Raw genomic sequence first — 26,842 nt, forward strand, 5'->3', positions numbered from 1 at the left:
AAAAAGGAAGCCAAGAAATGGTACGAGGACACCAGAGAACGCTCTTTTCAAGAGCACTGGTGTAACGATCGACCGTCTTAATTCTAGTGATTGATTAGATGTAATTGTATTCACTACTATTGAAACAAATGTTCTGCTTTACTATGTGTAGCATGTAAGTGTTAAAACGTTGTGATTTGTTATAATTTTGGTTAAAAAAGTTTGGGCATGTAAAAAATATGTTGGGCATGTAAAAATTCTTAAGTAATTGGCCCGACTGGCATGTAACTTTTCAAAGCTAATTTCGAAGACTGATATGGATTTGGCGTATTTACGTTAGAGGTATTAATTCATACATTAATCTCCGTTGCATGCATATTGATTATCATATTCTAATATTAAAGCACAATTTTAATAACGTATCGTCGTACTCTTGAAACGGTGAACATGTTATAATCATTTGGTTCTTTTTTATCAGTTTTTCCCCATTAAATTCAGGCACTGACTGTCTTGGAGAGAAACATCAAAGATACCTTTTCAGGTAACATGTTTTAAGCATGGCTTCTCGAGATATGATTGCGCGAGAATTCGAGTGTTTGAAGGGTGAATTTAAGTTCACTTTCAACAATTTGAAAGAAAAACAGATAAATGTTATAGCCAGCATTGTCAAAAAAGTTGACTGTAAAGCTATTTTTCCGACAGGGTTTGGCAAAAGTGCTTGCTACATACTGCCGCCCCTTATAATGACAAACATGCGTAAGAGACATTTCTATGCCATTGTTGTGTCTCCACTAAGGTCTCTTATTAATGACCAGGTTCGCCAGTTGGCTAACATAGGAATTAATGCTGTTATCTATGGTCCTGATACCACTGCAGAAAAAAAGAAAAGTGGGTCAAATAGTTGAAATTTAAATATATATGTACATATGAACGGTTTTTACCCCACCAATATTTATTTACATATATATATAAGAAAGTAAGTTAAAGAATAAAGTAACAGTACATTTAAGTAACAAATAATAGTGTTTGGATTAAAAAAACTTATTCAGCTTTGGAATCTCATTTAACAGATCCCTTAATTTTCTTCTGATATAATTACAATTAAAGGGGCCTTTTCACAGATTTTGGCATGTTTTGAAGTTTGTCATTAAATGCTTAATATTGATAAATGTAAACATAAAATTTTAAAGCTCTAGTAAAAAATCAAAAGTAAAATTTAAAAAAGGAAAAACAATGTAGCCCACAGCAGGGCTCGAACCAGTGACTCCCGGAATCCTGAAGTAAAAACGCATAAGCCTACTGAGCTATCCTGCCAAGCATACATAAGCTGAGTATTTTATACGTTATATAAGCAATCTTCTTAGTTTCACAAATTTAAATGACAACAACAGAACTCTCCAAATTATTCAATCGTTTCGCGTTGCAACACTTTATAATTTTTAGGTTTTTAAATCGTCAAAAGATGCATATAATGGCTATATTAGACCATGGCAAATGTTCAGTAATACTGTTTCCTCACAAATATCATAACTAAACAGAAATTTGCGATTCTGAAACAACTTTTTTCAATTTTGTCAATTTACCAAACCGTGAAAAGATCCCTTTAATTTCTATATCCATTTGAAATGGTTATTATGCTTCTTAACAAGGTTGGAGGATTGGATGTACACCAGTTATAGTTACTTAAAAAGTTAAAATACAATTACTTCCACATGCATCATTTTCAGTCAGTCAACCGCTTTGAATAAATTATTTTAATATGCATCAAACACTTACTGGATAATGACAACACTTATTGAAAATGACAAGGTTATAATGGATATGGTGAACACTAAGTAAATGGGAGGTACAATCCCCACTATGGAGCATGAGATTTTAAGTAATACATTACCACAATATCTCAAATGCGATTGCAATAAAATGCAATAACAAGTTTATAGTGCTTACTTGTTTGCTAGAATAATTATAACACTGTATTATGTGAATTGGGAATAAGACATCAATTTGGGAATAAATTGTGTTTTATCAAAAGTGCATAATATGCAGTTTTATATGTTGTATTTATCTAGTTTGACAAATTATAATTAAAACAGATACTTGCATATATAATAGCATCATTCAAATTGATTTTACTTCAAAACTGGATTTTTTATAAATTAAAAAAAAAAATCCTCATGAAATTAACTGTGTCCATGCCGTGCATGGACACGGTTTAAAAATACACTTTAAATGATAAAAATACAATCACTGTTCATGAAAAAGTCATGCAAAATTGCTTATTAAGCTTAAATTATAGATAATATATTACAAAAATAAATGTAGATCATGAAATGAATAGTTTTGTTTGAGAAAATCACCAAAATGATGTCCATTCCCAGTTTGATGTCTTATTCCCAATTCACATAATACAGTGTTTTTATGTATTTTTAATAATGGATTTTTTTTTAATTAAACTATGCATTTTACTTATTTAGGGGAGAAGAGTTCAGACCAGCATTTAACAGAATAGTTGAGCTGAGAGGTTTGTTCATCAAAGTGCCAGTGCTGCTTCTATCAGCCACATGCACTAAGACAGTACCACTAGCTTTAATCCAGAAGCAGCAACTCCAACCAGGCATTCAAGTTGAATGGGAGGTTCCAGACAGGTATATAATCATAAATTTGCAATGACTCCAATTGTTTTCTGCAATATGTGTAATCGATTCATAACTTCAAAACACCTTAGACATCTACAGTGTATAACTTTATTGCATATTTGTCATTCATATATTGGCCGTGCGTGGCGCGAGGACGACTAGTTGGCTTGGTCGTGCATGGCACGAGCATGACTAGATGGCTTAGTCCTTTGTGGCAAGAGGACGACTAGATGGCTTGGTCGTGCGTGGCGCTAGGATGACTAGATGGCTTGGTTGTGCGTGGCGCCAAGACGACTAGATGGCTTGGTTGTGCGAGGCCCGAGGACGACAAGATGGCTTGGTCGTGCGTGGCGCAAGGACGACTTTCCGGCTAGGTCCTTGGTAGTACGTTTGGGTCGAATGCTGGAAGCTGAGAACAAAGACTTTTGTGAGACAAAGCTGTTGTGTGACTGGGAACTTTAGATAACTTTATTGACGCTGTGGGTTGTGCGTGTTGGATTTTACTATAAGTGACTAAGAAAAACAAAACAAAAACTAACAATTACAGATGGATATAAACTGCGGAATGTTGAATGACACTACATTTTGGAAAATTCACTTGACATGGTGAATCTTTATGGATTTTTACTGTGTGTGAAAGTGTATATTATAGTCATTTTGGACTGTTTTCTTAAATTGTTTAGCATTATAATATGTTTCTCTCATTATTTAAAAATTGCTTTGCTTTAGGTGAAGTATCTTGAAAGATGCTGTTTTGCTTTTATCTGCCAGAGATATTGTATTGATTTTTTTTGATTTTTTTTTTATGTTGATGAAAATTGTATTCCGATAATTATTAACAGTATTTGTTTATGGACTGTTCATGGATAAATATAAAATATTTTATGACTGTGTGGATGAAATTTTTTGAATGGCAAAGGCCTGATTTAAAATATTTTATTTTTAAATTTACCATATTTTTTTTCTTAGAGTAGCAACAACAAAAAATTGTAGTTTGTAAATTTACTGTTTGAATGTGTCTAGTAATTGCATATTATCTTTTCGCCAGGAGGCTCCAATCTGAAAGGAGGGCAGTGTTGCATTTTTTTAATAAGCCTATTTGGGCCATATAATTAAGTTCAAGGTGGGAGTAATGAATACTTCTATAATCTTAATGCTGGGCACACACTTTTGACAAATACCAGGTGTAGGCCATCTTTCCAGTGACTGGTGACTCACATAGCTCTAAATTTCTGCAAATTGCTATAAATCTTACTTCTGCTAATTGCGATAAATCATTTTCTGAGAATTCCCAGAAATTTGCATTTACCCAGAAATGTGCATACAAATTGCAAATGCCATGGTGGCAGCAAAATTACCGCTGAGAAATTGCCCAAACTAATTCATGTTGTTTTGGGCCATGTGCTAACTGACCGTGGGGAGAAAACGGTTACACTCGCTGCCACCATTGACTCCTAATAAAAATGACAAATAATGCTCGAATTAACGATGGATATTGTACATTTATAAGGAATTAATGAAATGCATGTGATAATCAATGATGCATAAAACGTTTTAGGTACCAACAACATATTTAGTTGTAATCTACTTAGTTGAAGTATGTCAGGAAAAAGAGCGTTTGCAAAGTTTTAGGGGTTCAGTTTACTTGCAAAGTTAAAACATCTGACAAGATTATTGTTAAAAAATGGAATAAGACAAACAAGGATGACGAGGAGGATACAGAGTGCTCTGAAGCTGCCATCTACAAAATATCAAAACTGAGCGACACCAAACTAGATCTCGGGTTTAATACGAATGGAGATAGACACAGATTTCGTGAAAAAACTACGAACTGACACATCCATGCGCATTTCAGACGATGGCACAGATATGTTTGGAGGGCTTACATCACACTCACAGGTATGATACTTTATGTATGGCAGAGAATAAATTTGCATGAAGTGTTCGGGTTTAATACGAATGGAGATAGACACAGATTTCGTGAAAAAACTATGAACTGACACATCCATGTGCATTTCAGACGATGGCCCAGATGTGTTTAGAAGGCCTACATCACACTCACAGGTATGATACTTTATGTATGGCAGAGAATAAATTGGCATGAACTGTTATTTGCAATCCTTATCAATTACACCCTACCTGCAATAAATCTATCCAGAACTGTCCAACATATAAACTTCTTTTAAAAACATGTGATAAACAGTTTGGGCTAGTAAACTTTGGTTCAGGCTAGTGAAAAATTCCATCTGGTAGTCCGAACGGGCTAGTGGTTTCAAAAGTGAAATTGGCATACTGTATTAATGAATCGAAAAATATACTGACTTGAGTATAACAAATTAATGAAGCATGATCTACATGTAGATATAACACAGGACCCATAAAAATGTTTTTTTTTAATTACAAGTGCAATTTACTTCCAGTGGGATCACTCAGATGGCAAGACTTGCCTTGGACATAACGGCTAACCTTGGAAATGCAGCTGATGCAAATGGCACCAAGGTGTTTAACCCATTTATGCCTAGTGGACTCTCCCATCCTTCTAAATTGGATCAATTTATTACCAAAATTAGGGATGTTTAGTATATTTATTTCTATATTTAGAATATTTCTTACAGAAATTCCTTTAAGCAAACAGCGTAGACCCTGATGAGACGCCGCATGATTCGGCATCTCATCTGGGTCTACGCTGTTTGCCAAGGCCTTTCTTTTAGACGCTAGGCATAAATGGGTTAAGCTGTACCATTCTGGTATGTGTAACAGTGACTTTAAGTCAATCCTGAAAGAGTTTACCAAACCAGATAATTGTACAAGATTCCTCATTTCTTCAATTGCACTGAGAATTGGGATAAACATTCCAGAGATAGGGTTTATGATACATTGGGGGGCACCAAAAACATTGGAAGATTATTGGCAGGAGGTTGGAAGGGCAGGTTGTGATGGTAAAGCAGCACAGGCAAAAATGTATGCTACCAAGTATCCCTGCTCAACTGTTCATAGGAAATCAAAACACTGGTCAAGAGTGAGGGATGCTACCGGATTTGTTGTCGGTGACTCCGACATTCAAGGCACCCTCAAAAGTGTGTGGTAATTACAGCAAATGCGTTGTGTGTGAATGTCATATGTGCATGTGCTGCTCTAACTGCCAGAAGAAATGTTCATGTTATCAATTTAATTTAACGTTTGGACACACATAAATCCATCAGTCAATGAAAGCATTGTGGACAATTGGAGTGCTATACTGCTGGGACAACTGGAGTTTCACTTTTGTATATTATTTTGCTTTCAAACAAGGAACTAATCTCATATGTTTTATATGACCATCTTCACATTTAGGCCATCCAACTGTGAAAGTTTGAACAACACTCACTCAGTAGCTTATGAGGATTAGAAAACACAACCTACATGTGACTGTATATGCCAAGGCCATTTTTGCAATATATCATGGCCATTATAAACAGGCCTCGACACTTACGGTGTCCCGGGAACCCGAGAACACCAGATTTTGGCGAGGGTCACCAGTTCTTTTAAGCTTGGTGATCCTTCAAGAACCCTTAATTTATAGAACCACTTGGAATTGATTGACCAATTGAATCCGCGTAATTATCTTTTATTTCTTTCCGTGTTTATAAGAAGAACTTTCAAAACAGTAAGTAGTGTATTTTTAATATCTCGGACCAGTTACTATTTGGTACATGCACGAAGTATTCCGATTACTCGAAGGGAAGTAACTCGTGGTCCATTACTAAAACAGTTTTCGCGACCCCACAGCAAAGAAAAAAGTTCTGTTATAAATTTTATAATTTAAACAAAAATGTGAAGATATCTGGAGGGTGTTAAAGAGCCCGCACCCAAAAAAACAAAAACGATTATGCAGAGCTGTTCGAAACGCGTCTAACGAGAAAGAAAAACGAAATAGGCAATTTCAAGATTGGGCAAATATCTGGTATTGGTTGTCCTAAGAGAAGAAAAAAACTATGGTATGCACAATTCGCCAGAAATAAGACAATGAGGGGAAATGTGATGATGATGATGAAAGAAATGATATCCAAAGTTTACAAAACACGGCTTATAAGCTATTAATGGGTCTACTTAAAATGGCAACTGAATTGAATATTGGAAATTTAAATGTGTACTAGTATGCTTCTTGTACTTCTTTGCCCTTACACTGTGCGTCAAAACAAGAGGGAACCCTAGTTTGGGTGAGGGTCACCAAAAGTTTAAAGTAGGGTTCCTTCCGGGAACTCTGTCACAAAAGTTAGTGTCAAGGCCTGATAAAGTACTTAAATACAAAATGTGATATGGACATTTGGCTGCCTTTTATATATGCTGACATTTACATGAAGCCTGTGCATTGTACAAGATTTCCTCAGATTTTGTGAAGTTAAAACTCATATCAAGAAAAGTGAGCAGTGCCGCCGTCAGCAAATCTAAGCTTAAAATTCAGGTAAGTATGTAAGTTAATTGTCACGGTGCAATGTCCTACTGAAAAATTAAAAATCGATAAAATTGTTAATTTTAAAGTCACACCAGTCAAAAATCATAAAAATCGACATTTAAAGTTAAAGCCAGAACTAAGTTGCCTCCAGAGTGACAGGTACACACTGGTTGCCCCATTTGTTTAATGGGATCAACTTCCTCATGCTCACATTCATTTGTTAACCCTCAGCCATTAATATCCAAAAGCTGAAGGGTTGCTGAGAATAATGCTCAGCAAATGTTGTTGCTTTCATGCTGTTCCTTTAAGTAAAATTCAAACAAAAATGTTCAAAATAAATTGTTCTAGAATTGTTTGTTTTTTGCTCTGTATTTTTGTATATTAAAATGGTTGTTTGATTTCCAAATACATGCAAAAACAGCAAATGTCTCATTAAAAATCATCTTTTTATACCAACAAATGATACTGGAGCCTCTAATGAAGCTGTTCATGAAATTACAGCAATCAGAAACTTCACTACCCGACAGTCTTGTTTAGGTCAAGACTACCATAGACCTGCTAGATGAAGCAAAAACAAAGTGAGTGATTGTAAACGGTGATCCATCATATGCTATAAATTGTGCTATAAATGGTGATCCATCATATGCTATAAATTGTGCTGTAAATGGTGATCTATCATATGCTATAAATTGTGCTGTAAATGGTGATCAATCATAAACCATACATTGTGCTGCTATCGATTTAGCATATTTACACAGGAAAAATATATATATTATCTTTTTTCCCCATGTCATTTTTTTATTTACAAACCCTACATGATTTTAATTTAATAACAGGAATAATGAACAGCTAGTGGCAGTTTTGGAGTCAGGAACTTTTGAGACTATTCCACAATGACAGACAAGCCCAATTCTATCTCCCTCCGCCTTGGGGGGGGGGGGTAAAAATACTCTTTTATATTAATACTATTTTATGTTTATCATGCGTATATTTTCAATTGAGATTGTGGATGGGTTGAGCCAAGAGATGGAAGTGTTTGAGGACCTCGAAAACCAGCCAACTGTGTGTGTAACATGTGCGGGGGCCATCAGTACACCAGCTTCCACAGCTATAAACGTCATTGGTCTGCAAAACACGAGTCTAAGTTTACACTCTCTTTTTGTCCTTCCTGTTAAAAAAAGTATGGGCAGATTTGATTTGGTGGCTCACCAAAAAAAGATTCACAATTTACTGACAACGCCAATCAAACAGGAAATAGAAACAAGTTGTTAATTTTCTAAAAAAAATAAAATATTCCATCTCAAGAAATATGATTTAATCAAGCTAAATATGCATTAGTTTGGTTATTTTCTTATATATTGGCTTTTTTTTACCTATACCTTGACTTATGAATGACCTTGACCTTGTATTAACTATCAACTTCTCTAAAAGGGGGCATATGCTGTCCTATGGATGCAGGTCTTGTTTTAATAAAAAAAAATTACCATGGTCAACATAGAATGCTTTAATTGTACCTTCAAGTACTAAGAATAGAGAATAGTAAAGTGACTGTCTTTACACAGCTCTGTTAACTTTAATTGGCATTTTTTCTTTTTCAGTACCAACTGTTGAGACAAGGAAGCAGGACGGAGATGGAGATGTTCTTGAAGAGAGTCATAGGGACAATCAGAAGCAGTTTGTTTGGCCTAAAGGAATCGTGTTGAAACTAATTGATCTTCATCAAGACTATGAGGCACAGTTTAAGAAACCAGGCATCAAAAAGAAGTCTGTGTGGTGTAAAATTGCTGCAGACATTAACACAGAGAAAGAAGTTCAAGTAAGTGCAACACAGTGTGAACAAAAATGGAAAAACTTAACAAAGACATTCAGAGATATGGTAGACCACAACTCCAAATCTGGAAATGAGCGCAAAGAATGTGCATTTTTCAAGGAACTTCAAGAAAGCCATGGCTACCGACCAAATGTAAAACCCATTTATGTCAGTGGTTCACACAGTTCATCCTCAAAAGAAAGTGATGAAACAGAGGAGGAAAATTCAGAAATGAATGATGAAAAATTACAAACAAAAACAAAGAAACCAAGACAGAACAGAAAAGATGCAGTTATTGAACTGATGAATGAAATGAGGGCAGATTTTCGAGAAGAACAAAAGCAGTTACAGAGCAGTCCTACCAAGCAGCATGAGGACAGAATGAAAAACAAAAAATGCAAGTTAGATTTGTTGGCCAAGTTGGTTTCAGCTGTTGAGAAAAAAGATTAAAAACCTATTTAGAAATGTTAGTTGTTTAGATGTTAGTTGCATCTACTCACTTCTACTTTTCCATCTACTGACAAAAAATGTCTAGTCAGCTTTATCTGTTGAACTTTGTTAAGAAGACAAATCATTCAGAAAAAGTTATTGTCAATTGTATTTATATTGTTGAATATTTTGCAAGGAAGTCAAATTTTTCAGAATAGTTATTGTCAGTTTTATTATTGTTGAAGACGTTGTCAGGAGGACAGAGCATTGAGAATAGTTATTGTCAGTTTTATTATTGTTGAATACTTTGTCAGGAAGACACATATTCATTTTCATGACCAGTCATGTGTTTTCCATCATGAAACTTGGCGGTAATATTATTAGTGTTTTTTTATATAAATTGTTGGTGTTTTATTATTCTTATTCTTAAAATAGTTGAGCTAAAAAAAAAAATTTTTTTTTTACTTTTGTAGCTCAACTATTCGAAGAATATGGTAGCTATCTTAGTCATAAGCGAACTTTATCAGCTATCATGTTATTTTACTTATGTGCAAGATTTTGAAATAAATAATAGATACATTATTAGTGTTTATTTTTTTCCCAAATAAAATATTTAAATAATTGTACTTATTCATAACATGAACAGTTACTTGTTACATAAAGTTTAAAAATTGAAAACTGTCTGAAAGCAAAATTCAGTCTCTATCCCATGCATTCCTTATTTCTGTCGCAGTCTTATTCAAACTTAAACAATATGTATAGCTTAATATCAGATTGGTTAGATCACCTGGTTATATGACAGTGTTGAAAGGTATCCAAATTGCTATATACAAATTTATGCTCATGGTCAGGTTCCATCTTAAAAATTCGTGTACAAATATGTACAACCAAGATAACTTAGAGATAGAGTGTACTCTTTGAGTGTCATGGGTATGATCCCTGGTCGTGCAATACCATAGGTTTTTAAGTGGTACCATAAGTTTCCTTTTTCAAGTGCTCCACATAAAATAGAAAACCCAACTCTTGTACAGGGTGTTTCAAAATACATGTTACAGTAACAACTGTTTATATCAGAGCTTGACAAAACAGTTATATTATGTTGTAACATATCAATCTAAAGGGCTTGTGACACAGTTTTTAATGTATTCAAGTAAGTCCTCTGCACTGTCCATACAAACTTGATGGAATGCACAGCACCTTAGTACTACATGACCAATACATTGAATATCTACCTAATCAATAAATTTAAATCGGCGCAAGCGTCCCTTTAGAGCCCCCAAATGTACGTTTGATGCACATCCTTGATGCACTATGTACATAATTGTGCTAATAAAGAGCCTGATAGGGTTCCATCCAAATCGACAGTTTTGAGTATGAACTTACAGCGTCTTTTTCTTTCTCATCAACAATTAGCTGAAGTATTCTCAAAAGAAAAAACAACACATGTTTAATGACTGATGAAACATCAAAGTTTGGGAGTAAATTTATGGGGTACGAAGCTTCAGATTCAAGTGGAAATTTGTGGGGTTTGGGGTTTACTTGAAATTGAAACAAAAAGTGCAGATGATACATTGAAAGTTTTTAGAAAAATTCTTATGGACATTGACGATATTTCAAGCTCCAATTCAGTATCAAAAGACATTGTCACACATACCGTATCTCATCGAGAATGTCTGACAGGGGGGCAACAGACGTTAAATTCAATGAATTACTAGAAACCTACCAAAAAGAAATTCTTCCCTTAACATATGGCAACTATGATCAATTTACAGATGAAGAAACAAACAAACTAGGTGCTCTTAATATTTTTTTGTGTGGATTACATGCTTTAGTCAACCAAGCTCAGGCAGCCCAAAAAGCGATTCAGGAAGTTGAAAATAAAATGTTTGAAGGAAAAAGTCCCACATTTGATCCAACATACAACACAAATGAACCAGGCGCCACTGTAGATTGATTTGAACTGCAACCAAATGTTTTGGCCAAGGTAGTGGGGGAGATAAGAAAAGTGGTTGTCAGGGCCAATTTAGAACTTATATTTCTGACTTCATGCATGAACATCATTTGCAATCAGTTCCACTTAGAGCATATAAAGGATCACGTTTCAACATTCTTTCCAGTAATGCTTGTTCAGTATATTTTTAGCATAAAAAAATGGTATCATATCTCAAAACAGTTAGTTCAACAAACAAACTTCAAAAATCAATTCTTTTGTATTTAAAAGTTCCAGAATCTCTTAATGGCGTGGGCTCTAGCACTTTTAAGTAAATTTGTTACCTGTCCTTTGTGGTGTCAATTAGAAAATAAACAAGTTTCAATGTTTCAAATGAACAACAGGTACTTGCAGCTTGTAACCTACCTTAAAGATGCCTCAACTGATGTTGCTAATTTCATGTCGGGCAATATGCTCCTTTTCAATGAATCAGTTCAAAAAGATGCCATGTTAGAAAGTTTACTTGTATCTCAAACATATGATCACATTGTTGAAGGTTTTTTTACAAGTAATTCTAGCAACTTTGTGTCAGTTGTGTAAAAAACTGTATAAAGAGCACCTACCTGGTGGAAAATTAACTCTAATTGATAGTGAATTGACAAAAGGAACTCCCAAAACATCATGTTTCGCTGAAAGTGTCTTTGGTCAACTGGACCCATTAATGAGGACTAAACCAAATTTGAGCACTTTGGCCGCTGAGTCATACTTAACATTATTAAATAACAAAACAATGCAATGGATGAATTCAAAAGACTTAAATGAAAAAAAAAAGATATTTGAAGCATCTGCTCAGGTAAAAAAAATATAAATTGAATTTTAAAACAAGATTAATAGCGATTGAAGAAAAAAGGAGAGAAAAAATGCAAGACAATATTATGGCCCTGAATCGCTCACCTGACTAACCAAATACAATCCCAACCCAGATTTCATCAAGATAAACATTCTGACCAATTTCATAAAGATTGGATGAAAACTGTGACCTCTATTGTCTATACAAGGTTTTTCTATTATTTGACCTAGTGACCTAGCTTTTGACCTAGTGACCTAGTTGTTGACCTCAGATGACCCAAATACCATCCCAACTCAGTTTTTATCAAGATAAACTTTCTGACCAAATTTCATTAAGAGTGGATGAAAAACGTGACCTCTACTGTCTACACAAACAAATTGTTGACGTTTTTTCTATTATTTGACCTAGTGACCTAATTTTTGACCCCAGATGACCCAAATACGATCCCAACTCAGATTTCATCAAGATAAAGATTCTGACCAAATTTCATAAAGATTGGATGAAAACTGCGACCTCTATTGTCTATACACGGTTTTTCTATTATTTGACCTAGTTTTTTACCTAGTGACCTAGTTTTGTCTCCAGATGACCCAAATACAATCCCAACCCAGATTCCATCAAAATAAACATTCTGACCAAATTTCATAAAGGTTGCATGAAAACTGCGACCTCTATTGTCTACACAGAGTTTTTCTATAATTTGACCTAGTGTTTGACCTAGTGACCTAGTTTTTGACCTCAGATGATCCAAATACAATCCCAACCCAGATTTCATCAAGATAAACATTCTGACTAAATTTGATAAAGATTGGATGAAAACTGCGACCTCTAGTCTACACAAGGTTTTTCAATTATTTGACCTAGTTTTTGACCTAGTGACCTAGTTTTTGACCCCAGATAAAGCAAATACAATCCCAACCCAGATTTTATCAAGATAAACATTCTGACCAAATTTCATAAAGATTGGATGAAAACTGTGACCTCTACTACACAAGCAAATTGTTGACGGACCACGCATACATATACGGACGCATAACATCACACGGTCACATAAGATCACCATGTCACTTCGTGACAGGTGAGCTAAAAACAAACTTCATATACAAATAATATTGTGTTACAGGGTCTGTGGCAGTCCGAAAATGAAGTGGACAATATATTAGATAGCTACTCAACAACCAAAGAAAGAATTGAAGTATTGAAAGCGCAAATAAAATTCAGAAAAGAAGTACTTCTTCAAATTCCAGACAACAAAACAACTTTTAATTTCATCAAATCCGTTGAAGGGAAAAAAAGCAATAAAATCATTAAGCATTGATGAATTAAAATTAAATCTCAAAAACTTAGTAAAACAAGACTATTATCAAGCAATATAGTCCCCTACCGGCTCCACCATTGTCAGAAATTCCACCATTGTCAGAATTTGTTGTTGTTGCCATAGCAACCAGAATTTTTGACGTAGGAACAAAATGAAATGACGTGAATAATGTCAATATTGCCATCTATCCATGTTTGAAGTTTCATGAAGAAATATTAAGAACTTTTAAAGTTATTCCAGGATCCAGAAAACCACCATTTTCAGCAGTATTTTTAGTCTATTTGTTGCCATAGCAACCAGAATTTTTGACATAGGAACAAAATGAAATGACGTGCGTAATGTCCATATTGCCATCTATCCATGTTTCAAGTTTCATGAAAAAATATTAAGAACTTTTAAAGTTATCGCAGGATTCAGAAAAGTGTGACTGACTGACAGACTGACAGACAGAATCTGCGGGTCATGATCAATGAATCTATGAAGTTTCATGATCCTAGGCATAAGCGTTCTTGAGTTATCATCCGGAAACCATTTTACTGCTTTGGGTCACCGTGACCTTGACCTTTGACCTAGTCACCTAAAAATCAAAAGGGATCATCTGCGAGTCATGATCAATGTATCTATGAAGTTTCATGATCCTAGGCATAAGTGTTCTTGAGTTATCATCCGGAAACCATGTTACTATAATTTCGGGTCATCGTCACCTTGACCTTTGACCTAGTGACCTGAAAATCAATAGGAGTCATCTGCGAGTCATGATCAATGTACCTATGAAGTTTCATGATCCTTGGCATAAGCGCTCTTGAGTTATCATCCGGAAACCATCTGGTGGACGGATGGACCGACATGAGCAAAACAATATACCCCCTCTTCTTCGAAAGGGGGGGGGGCATAATTAGAAAACTGCCCCCTCCCAGCAGCCATGTTATTCAACTGACCGGAACCATTTTTGAACTCAACTCTCGTATCAAGGAAACAAATGTTCTGAGCAAGAGCAAGTTTCATGAAAATTGGGCCAAAAATGTGACTTCTACTGTGTTCACATGTTTTCACTATATACATATAGAGAAAAATGCCCCACTGGCGGCCATGTTTTTTCACCGATCCCGACCATTTTCAAACTGTTCCGAGATATCAATAAAACCAATGTTTTGACCAGTTTTCATGATTGGGCAAAAATTGTGACTTCTAGAGTGTTTACAAGGTTTCTCTATAGCCAAATAGGGAAAACTGCTACTATATACATATAGAGAAAAATGCCCCGCCCACTGGCGGGCATGTTTTTTCACCAATCTCGACCATTTTCGAACTGGTCCGAGACATCTATTGAACCAATGTTTTGACCAACTTTCATGATGATTGGGCAAAAATTGTGACTTCTAGAGTGTTTACAAGGTTCTCTATAGCCAAATAAGAAAAACTGCCCCGCCCACTGGCTGCCATGTTTTTAACAGATTGAAGCCACTTTTGAACTCAACCAAGATTTCATTAAGACAAACATTTTGACAAAGTTACATGAAGAGTGGGCATGAAATGTGACTTCTACAGTGTTTACAAGGTTTTTCGTTTTTTTGACTTAGTGACCTAGTTTTTGACCCGGCACAACCTAGTTTCGAACTCGGCCGAGATTTCATTGCAACAAAGCTTCTGACCAAGTTTCATGAAGATGGGACAAGAAATGTGGCCTCTAGAGTGTTTACATGCAAATGTTAACGGATGGACGGACGATCATACGACGGACAAAGACCGGTCACAAAAGCTCACCTGAGCAATCAGGTGAGCTAAAAAACACTGCGACTTTGGACTCATGGAAAAGATATGAAATAATATATTTTTAACCTTGGTACGTTTATCAAGCACTTTTGAAGCCTAAAGTAAGCACTTGTTAAGCATTTATAAGTTTGTATATGCAAATAAGCACTGTTTGAGCACTCCTCAGCCCTTATAAGCACTGTTCAAGGAGAACATTGAAATTCAAGCACTTTTCAAGGTCTGTGCGAACCCTGTTTCATAAGTGTTCTATTATAAATCAAAGAATTTCTTGGCTTTTGCTTGATTTCTTGATTTTTAACATGGAAAGTTTATAGTACATTATTTGTTTGTATGTCCCTTCATTTATTTGCATTGGTTACAATATAATGATTTATCGACTTGGGTCCCAAATGTCTTCTTATATAAAAATGTATCTACCACATATTATTGATCTCAGTGATGCTGTGTTGGTGTTTCAATACTCTTAATGTGTTGTACAATTAATAGCAATACACCAATTACTTTTGTCAGAAATGGGCCAAGTACTGCCGTATTGGCCATTTGATGGTTGGTGTTCATACCAACGATGGAATCGAGCGCCTTCATGGGACGTTTAAAGCTCAGTGTTTGAAAGGGAACTCAATAATGACTCTTACCAGCACGGTGTCTGTTCTTGTAAAGAAGTTCTTGCCAAAGAAGTACCAAAGGTGAGATAAATTATGTTTGATTGATTTAAACATGTATTGAGATGCCATGAGATTCGATGTTTTTTTAGTATAACTTCACCCAGTTCGAGTCTATTTCCTGACGCAGATTACATCAGCGACACACCCGCAGTAATGTTTTCTACGACCATAGTTCCTTGGTCAATCCACATCTATAAGTCAAACATCACATTGAGAATAAAGCTTAATAAATTGTCCAACATAGATGAATAAAAAATGCCGCTATAACGACCACTCAAATAAGATGCACAATAACAATATGTTATAACATAAATTTTGTTCTGTTCGTCTTGTATAGTTTACAATTTATTTGTAGCTTAATAAGGTTGTGTTAAATTATAGCCATGTGGAGGAAAATCTTAAGCTCACTGGTACATACCAGCAGTATGCACCAGAAATACCACAGTTTCTCCACAGACGTCCTGTAAAGTTCATTTAGCATTGCACGAAAAAGATTGGAAAAGCAAAGCTCTGCAAGTGAGTATTTTCTTAATACAACCACTATATTAGTCGATAATACCACTTTTGCTACATTGCTTATGAGTCTGGTGTTCTAATTTGTCAAGATTTCTAAGACTCTGAGGAAAAAAGAAAGCAAGCCAGAAAGAGAAGGCCAAATGAGAAATTGCAAGAAAACCGACAGAAGAGCAAAATAATGGGGACCATGCCAGCATTCATAAAGCTCCTAAACAAAATGGAGATCACACTAAGATATATGTGGATTTTTTTTAGTATCGTCTGCAGACAACTTTAGTAAGAACAATCTATTTACAGGTCCATCAACCATACGAATGAGTGGGATGCGATTTGATGGGTCCGTTTACTGAGAAGCCAGCTGAGAATCGCTACATATCGTTACATATTCACAGCCACTGACTATTATTCCAAATGGGTGGAGGCCTTTGCAAGTCCAAATAAATCTGCTGTCCAGGTGTGCAAATGTGTCAGGAAGCATATTTATTGGCAACCAATACAGAAACCCTCATCAAACTACTGATGGAAACCTAAGTCCCATTGAAACAAGTACCGTTGAAAACGATGGATGCTCCAGGATAAAGCGCTTCGTCAATCTATGTGTTAATAACCACCTAAAAAAATCTATTATTAGCCTTGGTGACTTTGACCCCAAATGACATCAAGCGTCATCAAAAGGAAGAGGTCCATGCAAGGTACCTACATGCCATATATGAAAGCGATTGGTAAAGTAATGAAGGCGCTATGAGAAACGGTAGCACAATTGTGATGGAAGGAAGTCTAATATTAGCCTCGGTGACCTTGACCCCAGTGACCTCAAACCTCATCAAAAGGTAGAGGTCCATGCAAGGTACCTACATGCAAAATATGAAAGCGATTGATAAAGTTTTGAAGGCGCTTATGAGAAACGGTAGCAAAAGTGTGACAGAAGGAAGTAAGGAGGACAAACTGGCAACTATATGCTCCGCCGAAATTTTATTTTGGGGAGCATAAAAACTTGAGCCTCATTTTCCATGCATAGATATAACAGCTACTAAATGCCTCTGAAACAGTCAATTGCTGGACGTTTAATATTCACTATTTTAAAAGAGAGCACAAGAGCTGGTGGGAGACCTTTTGGCATTGTTTTTTCAAGGGCATTTCTTTGTCCTGATTATAAATGTGTGGTTCAATTTGTAGGAGAAGAGGTTGCCGCTGTAAAAGTATTACTTTTGTTGTTGCTTTGATTTGTATTTTTTTTAAGTGCAAATTATATCATAATACTCAAACACATTACAGGCAGCCCTCTCTTTAATTCCAAATACACCATCCTCACTGAGGCTATAATGAATGTAATCAGGAAAGAGAGCGTGGACATTCAGGGCATTGGATCCAGCAGCCTAGACAAGACTATGATGCAATTAACTGATATGTGTTGTTTTTTTTTCCAGTCATATTGATTAAATTGAATACAACATAGCAAATATTTGTTCATACTATGACTAGGTTACCAACCTCCTTTGTTCATGTATGTAAAATATTTTTTTACATTTGTAAAACAAGATGTGTTTGTGAAACACAATGTCCCCCTATATGAAGTTTGACCTTGAAGGATGACCTTGACCTTGTGAAGGATGACCTTGAACTTGATCTTTCACCACTCAAAATGTGCAGCTCCATGAGATACACATGCATGCCAAATATCAAGTTGCGATCTTCAATATTGCAAAAGTATTCATAAAATAAGCGATTTGGGCCACATATATTTGACCTCTGACCTTGAAGGATGACCTTGACCTTGACCTTTCACCACTCAAAATGTGCAGCTCCATGAGATTCACATGCATGCCAAATATCAAGTTGCTATCTTCAATACTGCAAAAGTATTTATAAAATAAGCGTTTTGGGCCACATATATTTGACCTCTGACCTTGAAGGATGACCTTGACCTTTCACCACTCAAAATGTGCACCTTTCACCACTCAAAATGTGCAGCTCCATGAGATACACATGCATGCCAAATATCAAGTTGCTATCTTCAATATTGCAAAAGTATTCATAAAACGAGCGATTTTGGCCACATATATTTGACCTCTGACCTTGAAGGATGACCTTTACCTTGACCTTTCACCACTCAAAATGTGCAGCTTCATGAGATACACATGCATGCCAAATATGAAGTTGCTGTCTTCAATATAGCGAAAGTTATTGCAAAATGTTAAAGTTGGCGCAAACAGACCAACAGACCAACAGACAGGGCAAAAACAATAAGTCCCCCACTACTATAGTGGGGGACATAAAAATAAAATAAAATGATAACATAAATTGTATAACAAAAAATAACATTCAAGATATAAACAATGTTATTTCAATGCAGTTGTTTCTATTTTAATATATTCATGATTTGTTCCATTATTCAACTTTTTTTATTTTTCATTATAGGTTAAATAAGAGCTTGACCTTGGGAACTAAAATTTGAGAAAGAAAGTCAATCAAATGGCCATTGCTAGTGTTAGGTTAGTATTCCATCTATCCGCATCCGTATCCGCATCCGCAAAATCGTAATACGGACGCTATATCCATTTATCTGCATTATGTCGAACGTATCTTTCTTTTTTGGGATAAAAATATAGTTGAAACTGAAAATTATAATTTAGATAATTATTATGAAGGAGAAGCGTGAATTTAAGTAGATATATGGCTACAAATCATCATTCTGTCTGTAAAAGAATACAAATGGTAAATACATGAAACATCTTCTTGTCTTGGCTATGCTTTTCCAAACATTTGAAGTAAAATCAGAGTCCCGATATGCTAGAACTGCGTTGCTTATATAAATCCGGGTAATTTTTTACGAAATCGATTAGTTTTTCAGTTGATTTTTGAGTTGACAGCTTTCCTCATCGTGCTTAATGAAGTCTGTATCTTGCCCGCATCCGCATTAGAATGCTCACTTGAGCGTTCTTTTGCGGACGCCTTTTGCGCGTGCGAATATGCGGATGAATGGAATAAGCGCAGTGCATTTCAACCTGTTCTATTTTTTTGTGGTTCGGATATGCGGATATGGACAGATGGAATAGTAGCCTTACTGGTGAAACGCCCTGCAGCTTCACAAGAGACCAACAAACAAACACATGTTCCTGTCCATTCAATGTCATGAGGACATTCAATCATAAGCCATTGGATTTGTTGAGCTATGCCAGATGCTGATATCAGCAGAGTCTAAGGTGCATATCACTTCTGGCCTAGTAAACTCAGATGCAGTTAAAAACCTGTTGAACCAACAAAGGTCTACATACAATTGGCAAATAATAATCCAAATGTGCTACAGTACAGAAGATCATTGAATAATATTCTCCTGGACAATCTACTGCATCCAAATGCTGAATTAGGATTAGGGCTGTCACGATACGCCGTGAGCGTACCGCGGTATATCGTGGTACGGCAACACTGTATCGCGGTACGTACCGCGTTATTTTACAGAATATGTATCTGTGAAGAAAACAGCAGAATAACAAGTTTAACAAACTTTATTAAACTCAATAATCAGAAAACACTGGTATCATAGTATGACTAGAAACTGTAAAAGAAACTGTAATAAACTTGATAGAAGTAGTCATTGTTATTGTTCGCGTCTTTTTCTAAAATGTCCGCCATGTTGTTTACAATAGCTGTTACTACGATCTGTGTAAATTGAACACTTCAAGGGCATGTTCAAAATGCGGAGTCAGCGGGCCCAGTATTGAAATTCCGTAGCGTTCTGACTCTTCCTCGACTTATTCAGACTCTTAAGATAACATGATTCGGAAGTGCCATGCTTTGAACGATCAATATACTAAAGAAAGAAAATAAGAAATAGAATAGACATCTTTTGGATAATTATGAACTTATTTGCAAAGGAAATCTGTTCCTAATTCCAAAAAAGGTACGGACCCATACATCGCCGTATTTTAAACGTGAAAGTTAAACATCTACAAGTGGAAGCGCTTGCTTGACCTGGATATTAACGGATTATTTATTTAGCCCTTTTGAATCGCTTTTACATTTTTTAAAACGATATCTATATCAAAATAATTATGTAATGTATTTATATCTGTGCTAATATAATAATATTAAAAAAACAGGTGCGGCAACGATGTACCCCGGTGCGATTTTTTTCACGACATGCACCGCGATATACCGATATACCGGTGAATTGTGACAGCTCTAATTAGGATGGTTAGTTGGACAGTCCAACTCTAGATCATCTGTAAATTAAGTGAAAGGAGCATGTTGCACTCTTATAGTCCATCCTTAGTTAACACTTTTCCTATTTTTGTACTAGAGTGTGACATATTGAATATTCATTTTGCTAGGATGATAAATGTTGTTGTACAGTGAGTTTATTTTATTTTTTCTGCAACACTGGGATCGCCGTTAACAGGACATCGATGTCATCCACTAATGCAGTCAGGAGAATGACACATACTGTTCTGACAGACATGCATACCCCAAGAGATCCACTTATGACCTCTGTCTGTTTGTATGTGTCTGATCTCAAATATGAGTAACAATTATGTCATTTCGGAATAATTGTCAATACCTCTATACAAAAGTGAGTGTTATTGAGTTACCCGTTAGTGTTGGCCCCTTTGGTAACCTTAATATGTCATTAAATTTGTTTGAAAGCATGCCTGACACTGTCGAGAATAGTCCTTTCCAGACACACTGTACCAATGTGCCTTTCAATTAGTTGCTCAAGGTTGTTGAGTCAACACTGACCTCTGCTCAATTTTCAAAGTACTGCTCTGCATTACTAAGAAATACAGAGCTTGAGAAAAATTGTATCAATTTACTTGGAAAATGTACAAACTGTAGTAATCAAAACCAGCTGTCAATTCTGCAAAGAAAATTGCCAATGACTTGTTTACCTTACCAAAACCAACCAATTCTTTTCAAATGAAGCAAAAATCAAATGTTTTGCGTAGCTTTTTTGTCACAATAGCTGATTAAATTGTACCATGAAAAGGTTGCAAAAGTGAAGAAAAGAAAAATTGTTGAGAAACAACAAAGAAAGATTTAAAGAAGAGATGATACTAAAACTTCCAAAACAGGCCCAACAGGCAAACATACCACTCGTTTTACTACAGGGTTCGTGGGATTAGTTCGATTCTGATATCAGCAACCTAGGTTCTGTTGATGACAACCTTGCAATGTGTGACAATAACATGACCGACTGGTAAATACTACTAATGAAACTAGAGTTTTTGAACAGTGTATGTGAATTTAAATATTGTTTCAAAATTTAACATTGTTCATTGGATAATGATTTATAAGAACATGCTAGAGAACAAAAACATGTCTATGAAGAAAAAGCAAATGGTACCAAGGGCAAAGAGAATACTACTTTCATGATCAAAGCAAATGTACCGCATTTTCTCACCTAATTAATTTTAGGACTGGAAAGTTGAAACAGAGAGTATGCTGATGGCAAATATATTCCATAAGGAGATACTTAGACAATCCAGTAGAAATTTAAAAATAAAATTTCCTGCTCATCATAGTGCCTTTGTTATGCATTATATTTTGTATTTTTTTAATCATAGTGTTTAAACAAAATGTTTGTAACAAGAATGATTTTGATCCAATCCAAAACATTTAGAAAGGAATCCATGATTCCTCACCCAAGCCAAAATAGAGTTGTAGCTAGGCCTGACAATGGCGTCCAACAGACGAGTCTTCTTATGTTTGGTCAAATGGAATGATCATGCATGTTTGGTGTACCAGATCTCCAAGCCTGCACATACACATGCACATTTTTCCAACCAATTTAGCTGAAAGTAACCTTTATGTTTATTTATCCTGCTAATTATTTTCCAAGACACTTTTCCCGCTAATTATTTTGCAAGGTAATGCTTAATTAAGGGGGCCACCGTTTTTGCCATGAGTATGACACGATTACTACCCTTTATGTACTTTAACTTACATGAAAATGTTGCATTCCTACAATGGGAATATTTGTACCATTTTTCTTTTGTCCCAAAGTAGATACCATAATACTAATAACCAATTTTCTTAAAGTACATCTCAATGACAGTTTTAACATTGTGAACACACTTTTTTTTTGTTAAAAACTTACAAACAAAAATTCATATGTGGTGAATAAAATTAAAGCTCCTTTTTACCTATTTTTCAATGAAGTTTGATTAAATACATTATTAAGGTTAAACCAGTTTTCAAACAAGATGTGTTTGTGAAACACAATGTCCCCCTATATGATGTTTGACCTTGAAGGATGACCTTGACCTTGTGAAGGATGACCTTGACCTTTCACCACTCAAAATGTGCAGCTCCATGAGATACACATGCATGCCAAATATCAAGTTGCTATCTTCAATATTGCAAAAGTATTCATAAAATAAGTGATTTGGGCCACATATATTTGACCTCTGACCTTGAAGGATTACCTTGACCTTTCACCACTCAAAATGTGCAGCTCCATGAGATGCACATGCATGCCAAATATCAAGTTGCTATCTTCAATATTGCAAAAGTATTTATAAAATAAGCGATTTGGGCCACATGTATTTGACCTCTGACCTTGAAGGATGACCTTGACCTTGAGCTTTCACCACTCAAAATTTGCAGCTCCATGAGATACACATGCATGCTTAATATCAAGTTGCTATCTTAAATATTGCAAAAGTATTCATAAAATGAGCAATTTTGGCCACATATATTTGACCTCTGACCTTGAAGGATGACCTTGACCTTGAACTTTCACCACTCAAAATGTGCAGCTTCATGAGATACACATGCATGCCAAATATGAAGTTGCTATCTTCAATATAACAAAAGTTATTGCAAAATGTTAAAGTTGGCGCAAACAGACCAACAGACAGACCAACAGACCAACAGACAGACAGACAGGGCAAAAACAATATGTCCCCCACTACTATAGTGGGGGACATAAAAACTTTCCACAGTCTCTACAATCCCAACTTAATGCCAGGACAAGAAAGTCAAGAATAATGCCCTTGATATAAATTTCAGAAATCTTCCTAGTACCATACCTGTTAGAGAAACCATTGCAGCAGACATGAATCTTCCTAAAAAGTTAAGTTGAATAATACCAGTTGTTGATGAGAAACAGCCCAAGTAATAAATAAATAAATTTAACAAATTTTAATTTATATAAGTTTTAAGAAATCTTTAAGTCCCAAATTTCTGATACAAATAATTTAAGTGGAAAGTTCAGGCAGTAGGAATTACCGCTTTGGGTAATTACGCATCGCACAAGGTTTCCGTAAATGCCTTATTGCTAAGAAAAAGGCCACACAAGACAGTGAGACGGAATACGGACTAACAAAGTGGCAACTATATGCTCCTTAAATAAACATTTCAAGAAGCATACAAATACATGTAACACAGGCAAATGATTCATAAATAACCACTAAGTAACCACTAAGTAAGTAATGGCGAGGAATCTTCTAGGATGTATTTAGTGAAATACTAAGGTACCTTCCGATGGCAGTTTTATGAGGGCTGTAATCAAACTACGCAAAGACATGTATGCAGATGCCAAGCAGATGGCAAGACGTGGGGGCAGCTGATGAAACTGGCCAAATATCGAAACGCCTTGTCGGTGGCCAATGTGGCAGACGTGAATGGAGATGAATATGAGATGAACTGAACTTTTTCAGCATTTTTGCAGCCTACCAATCACCTCTGTAGGTAGGTAGGTAGTTGGCTGGTTCAGGCTGCATCTCAGGCACAACAAGTCTATTTGCAGTGCGTATGTGTCAAAGCAGAGCTACCTCTTCTGCGCAGGCTACCATCAAAACAACGCTTCCAACTACAACAAAAAAAGGAGCAATTCTTGTATCGTATCTGAGATATTACCCTGAAAAGTTACATCATACAAAATCAACAAAGGGCAATAACTCTTTATTTTAGAATTTGTAGGGTTATGCATGGTTCTTCTCATTGGCATCCATACACCCATGAAGTTTGAGGTTGAAATCTCATATAGTTAATATGATATAGCTACATCTTTGTGAAAAACGGACAAACTGACTGACAAACAGATTGACAACAGCAAACTTTGCCCCTAAAAGTAAGTTTATGCGTCATATTATCAACATTTCTTTAATACTTGAACTGTAATTTGAACAAGCAATATTATGATCTAGAAAAATCAAATGTGTCTTGTGCTGACAAAACTGGGCATAATGCATGTGTGTAAAGTGCCGTCCCAGATAAGCCTGTGCAGTCCACACAGGCTTATCAGGGACGACACTTTCCTGTTAAACTTGATTTTCGGTAAGAAGGGACTTCCTTCAAACTAAAAATACCATTAAAACCGGAAAGTGTCGTCCCTGATTAGCCTGTGCGGACTGCACAGGCTAATCTGGGACGGCACTTTATGCACATGTATTATGCCCAGTTTTATCAAAACAAGACACAAATATATTCACCTACATTTAACCTACTTATATTTTTCATCTAATGCACAGTTTCAGGGGAGGTGATAAACAACATGACCATGTTATACTACTGGACACCCACAATGGCAGTGGTTCTGATCAGTAAAAGGTTATTTTCATGGAAAACACATATAAACGCAAACAAGTACCTGTGTTCTAATCAAACTTACTTTGCCGATACTTGTTTTCCATTTGGCCTTTAAGCCTTAAAAAATTACAAACCAATAACATTTTTTCTTAATAAACATTCATATCAGTTCTCGCAGTAAGTATATGGGTGGACAGTGTACAAAATTATAAATTTAGTGTACAGTGTACTTTTATGCAAAATAATGTCTATCTCAGTAAAGATTTGTCATCGAAACTTAATATATATGTGAGATAATTTGTGGAAGCTTTTAGGCCAAAATGGAAGAGTAGGTTCACTAATGTTGATTAGTACAGAGGTACTTTAGGACTATTGTTTACGACATAATTTAAGTGTTTATGTGTGGTTTAAGCAAAATATTACCTTTCACTGACCAGATATGCCGCAACTCTTGGTGTCCGGTGTACAAACATGTCCCTGCGGTTTATCTCCCAGCATATTTTTGGTCTCATAACAGCCATCTAACCAAAACACACCCACCATGACCAGTTAGTTAAGAAGTCCAGCATCACTGAAAAACAACAATATTGATATGTGAGCCTCACATTCGAGGGTGTTCTTGTTTTTAGCTTTCCAGATAATAATGAAGGTGTATGCTTTCCAGATCATAATCAAGGTTTATGCTTTCCAGATCATAATCAAGGTTTATGCTTTCCAGATGATAATCAAGGTTTATGCTTTCCAGATCATAATCAAGGTTTATGCTTTCCAGATCATAATCAAGGTTTATGCTTTCCAGATCATAATCAAGGTTTATGCTTTCCAGATGATAATCAAGGTTTATGCTTTCCAGATGATAATCAAGGTTTATGCTTTCCAGATGATAATCAAGGTTTTTGCTTTCCAGATGATAATCAAGGTTTTTGCTTTCCAGATGAAAATCAAGGTTTATGCTTTCCAGATGAAAATCAAGGTTTATGCTTTCCAGATCATAATCAAGGTTTATGCTTTCCAGATCATAATCAAGGTTTATGCTTTCCAGATATGAAAATCAAGGTTTATGCTTTCCAGATCATAATCAAGGTTAATGCTTTCCAGATCATAATCAAGGTTAATGCTTTCCAGATCATAATCAAGGTTTATGCTTTCCAGATAAAAATCAAGGTTTATGCTTTCCAGATCATAATCAAGGTTTATGCTTTCCAGATCATAATCAAGGTTTATGCTTTCCAGATCATAATCAAGGTTTATGCTTTCCAGATCATAATCAAGGTTTATGCTTTCCAGATGAAAATCAAGGTTTATGCTCTCCAGATCATAATCAAGGTTTATGCTTTCCAGATGAAAATCAAGGTTTATGCTTTCCAGATCATAATCAAAGTTTATGTTTTCCAGATCATAATAAGGGTTTATGCTTTCCAGATCATAATCAAAGTTTATGCTTTCCAGATCAAGGTTTATGCTTTCCAGATCATAATCAAGGTTTATGCTTTCCAGATCATAATCAAGGTTAATGCTTTCGTGATCATAATCAGGGTCTATGCTTTCGAAATCATAATCAAGGTTCATAAAGTATATAAATTACACTACAATTTTTAAAGGGAGTTTTTAGTTATGTTCTTATAAGGCCATAGAAAGTAAATTCCTAGATTCTCATCCCCACCCGCCCATCGAAAATAGTCCCGCCTGAATGTTTTTTATTTTGAAAAAGAAATCCGTAAAAACAATTTGAGACTCAAAATTTTGAGGACGAAGCGGCTGAATGAGTACGAAAATAGCTAAGTCCGAATTGGCAACTCCGAGATGCTTATTGATTTTTAACGGCGCTGAGTACGAAAATACCGTAAAAACAATTTGAGACTCAAAATTTTGAGGACGAAGCGGCTGAATGAGTACGAAAATAGCCTAAGTCCAAATCAGCAACTCCGAGACGCTTATTGATTTTTAACGAGCGTCGTCTGAAATTAAAGTG

At 35.6% G+C, this 26,842-nt stretch overlaps 1 long non-coding RNA gene across 1 annotated transcript; it reads right to left on the reverse strand.

The window, feature by feature from the left end:
* Positions 1-2,655: 2,655 nt before the first annotated feature.
* LOC127861865 (uncharacterized) lies at positions 2,656-25,540 on the reverse strand. The gene is made up of 3 exons (XR_008040329.1): positions 25,294-25,540; positions 23,818-24,151; positions 2,656-3,024 (listed from the first exon to the last, which is right to left on the reverse strand). It is a non-coding gene; the product is annotated as an uncharacterized LOC127861865 (long non-coding RNA).
* Between the last annotated feature and the right edge of the window lie 1,302 nt (positions 25,541-26,842).

Source organism: Dreissena polymorpha, chromosome 16, assembly GCF_020536995.1.
Source record: "Dreissena polymorpha isolate Duluth1 chromosome 16, UMN_Dpol_1.0, whole genome shotgun sequence".
Classification (NCBI taxonomy): domain Eukaryota; kingdom Metazoa; phylum Mollusca; class Bivalvia; order Myida; family Dreissenidae; genus Dreissena; species Dreissena polymorpha.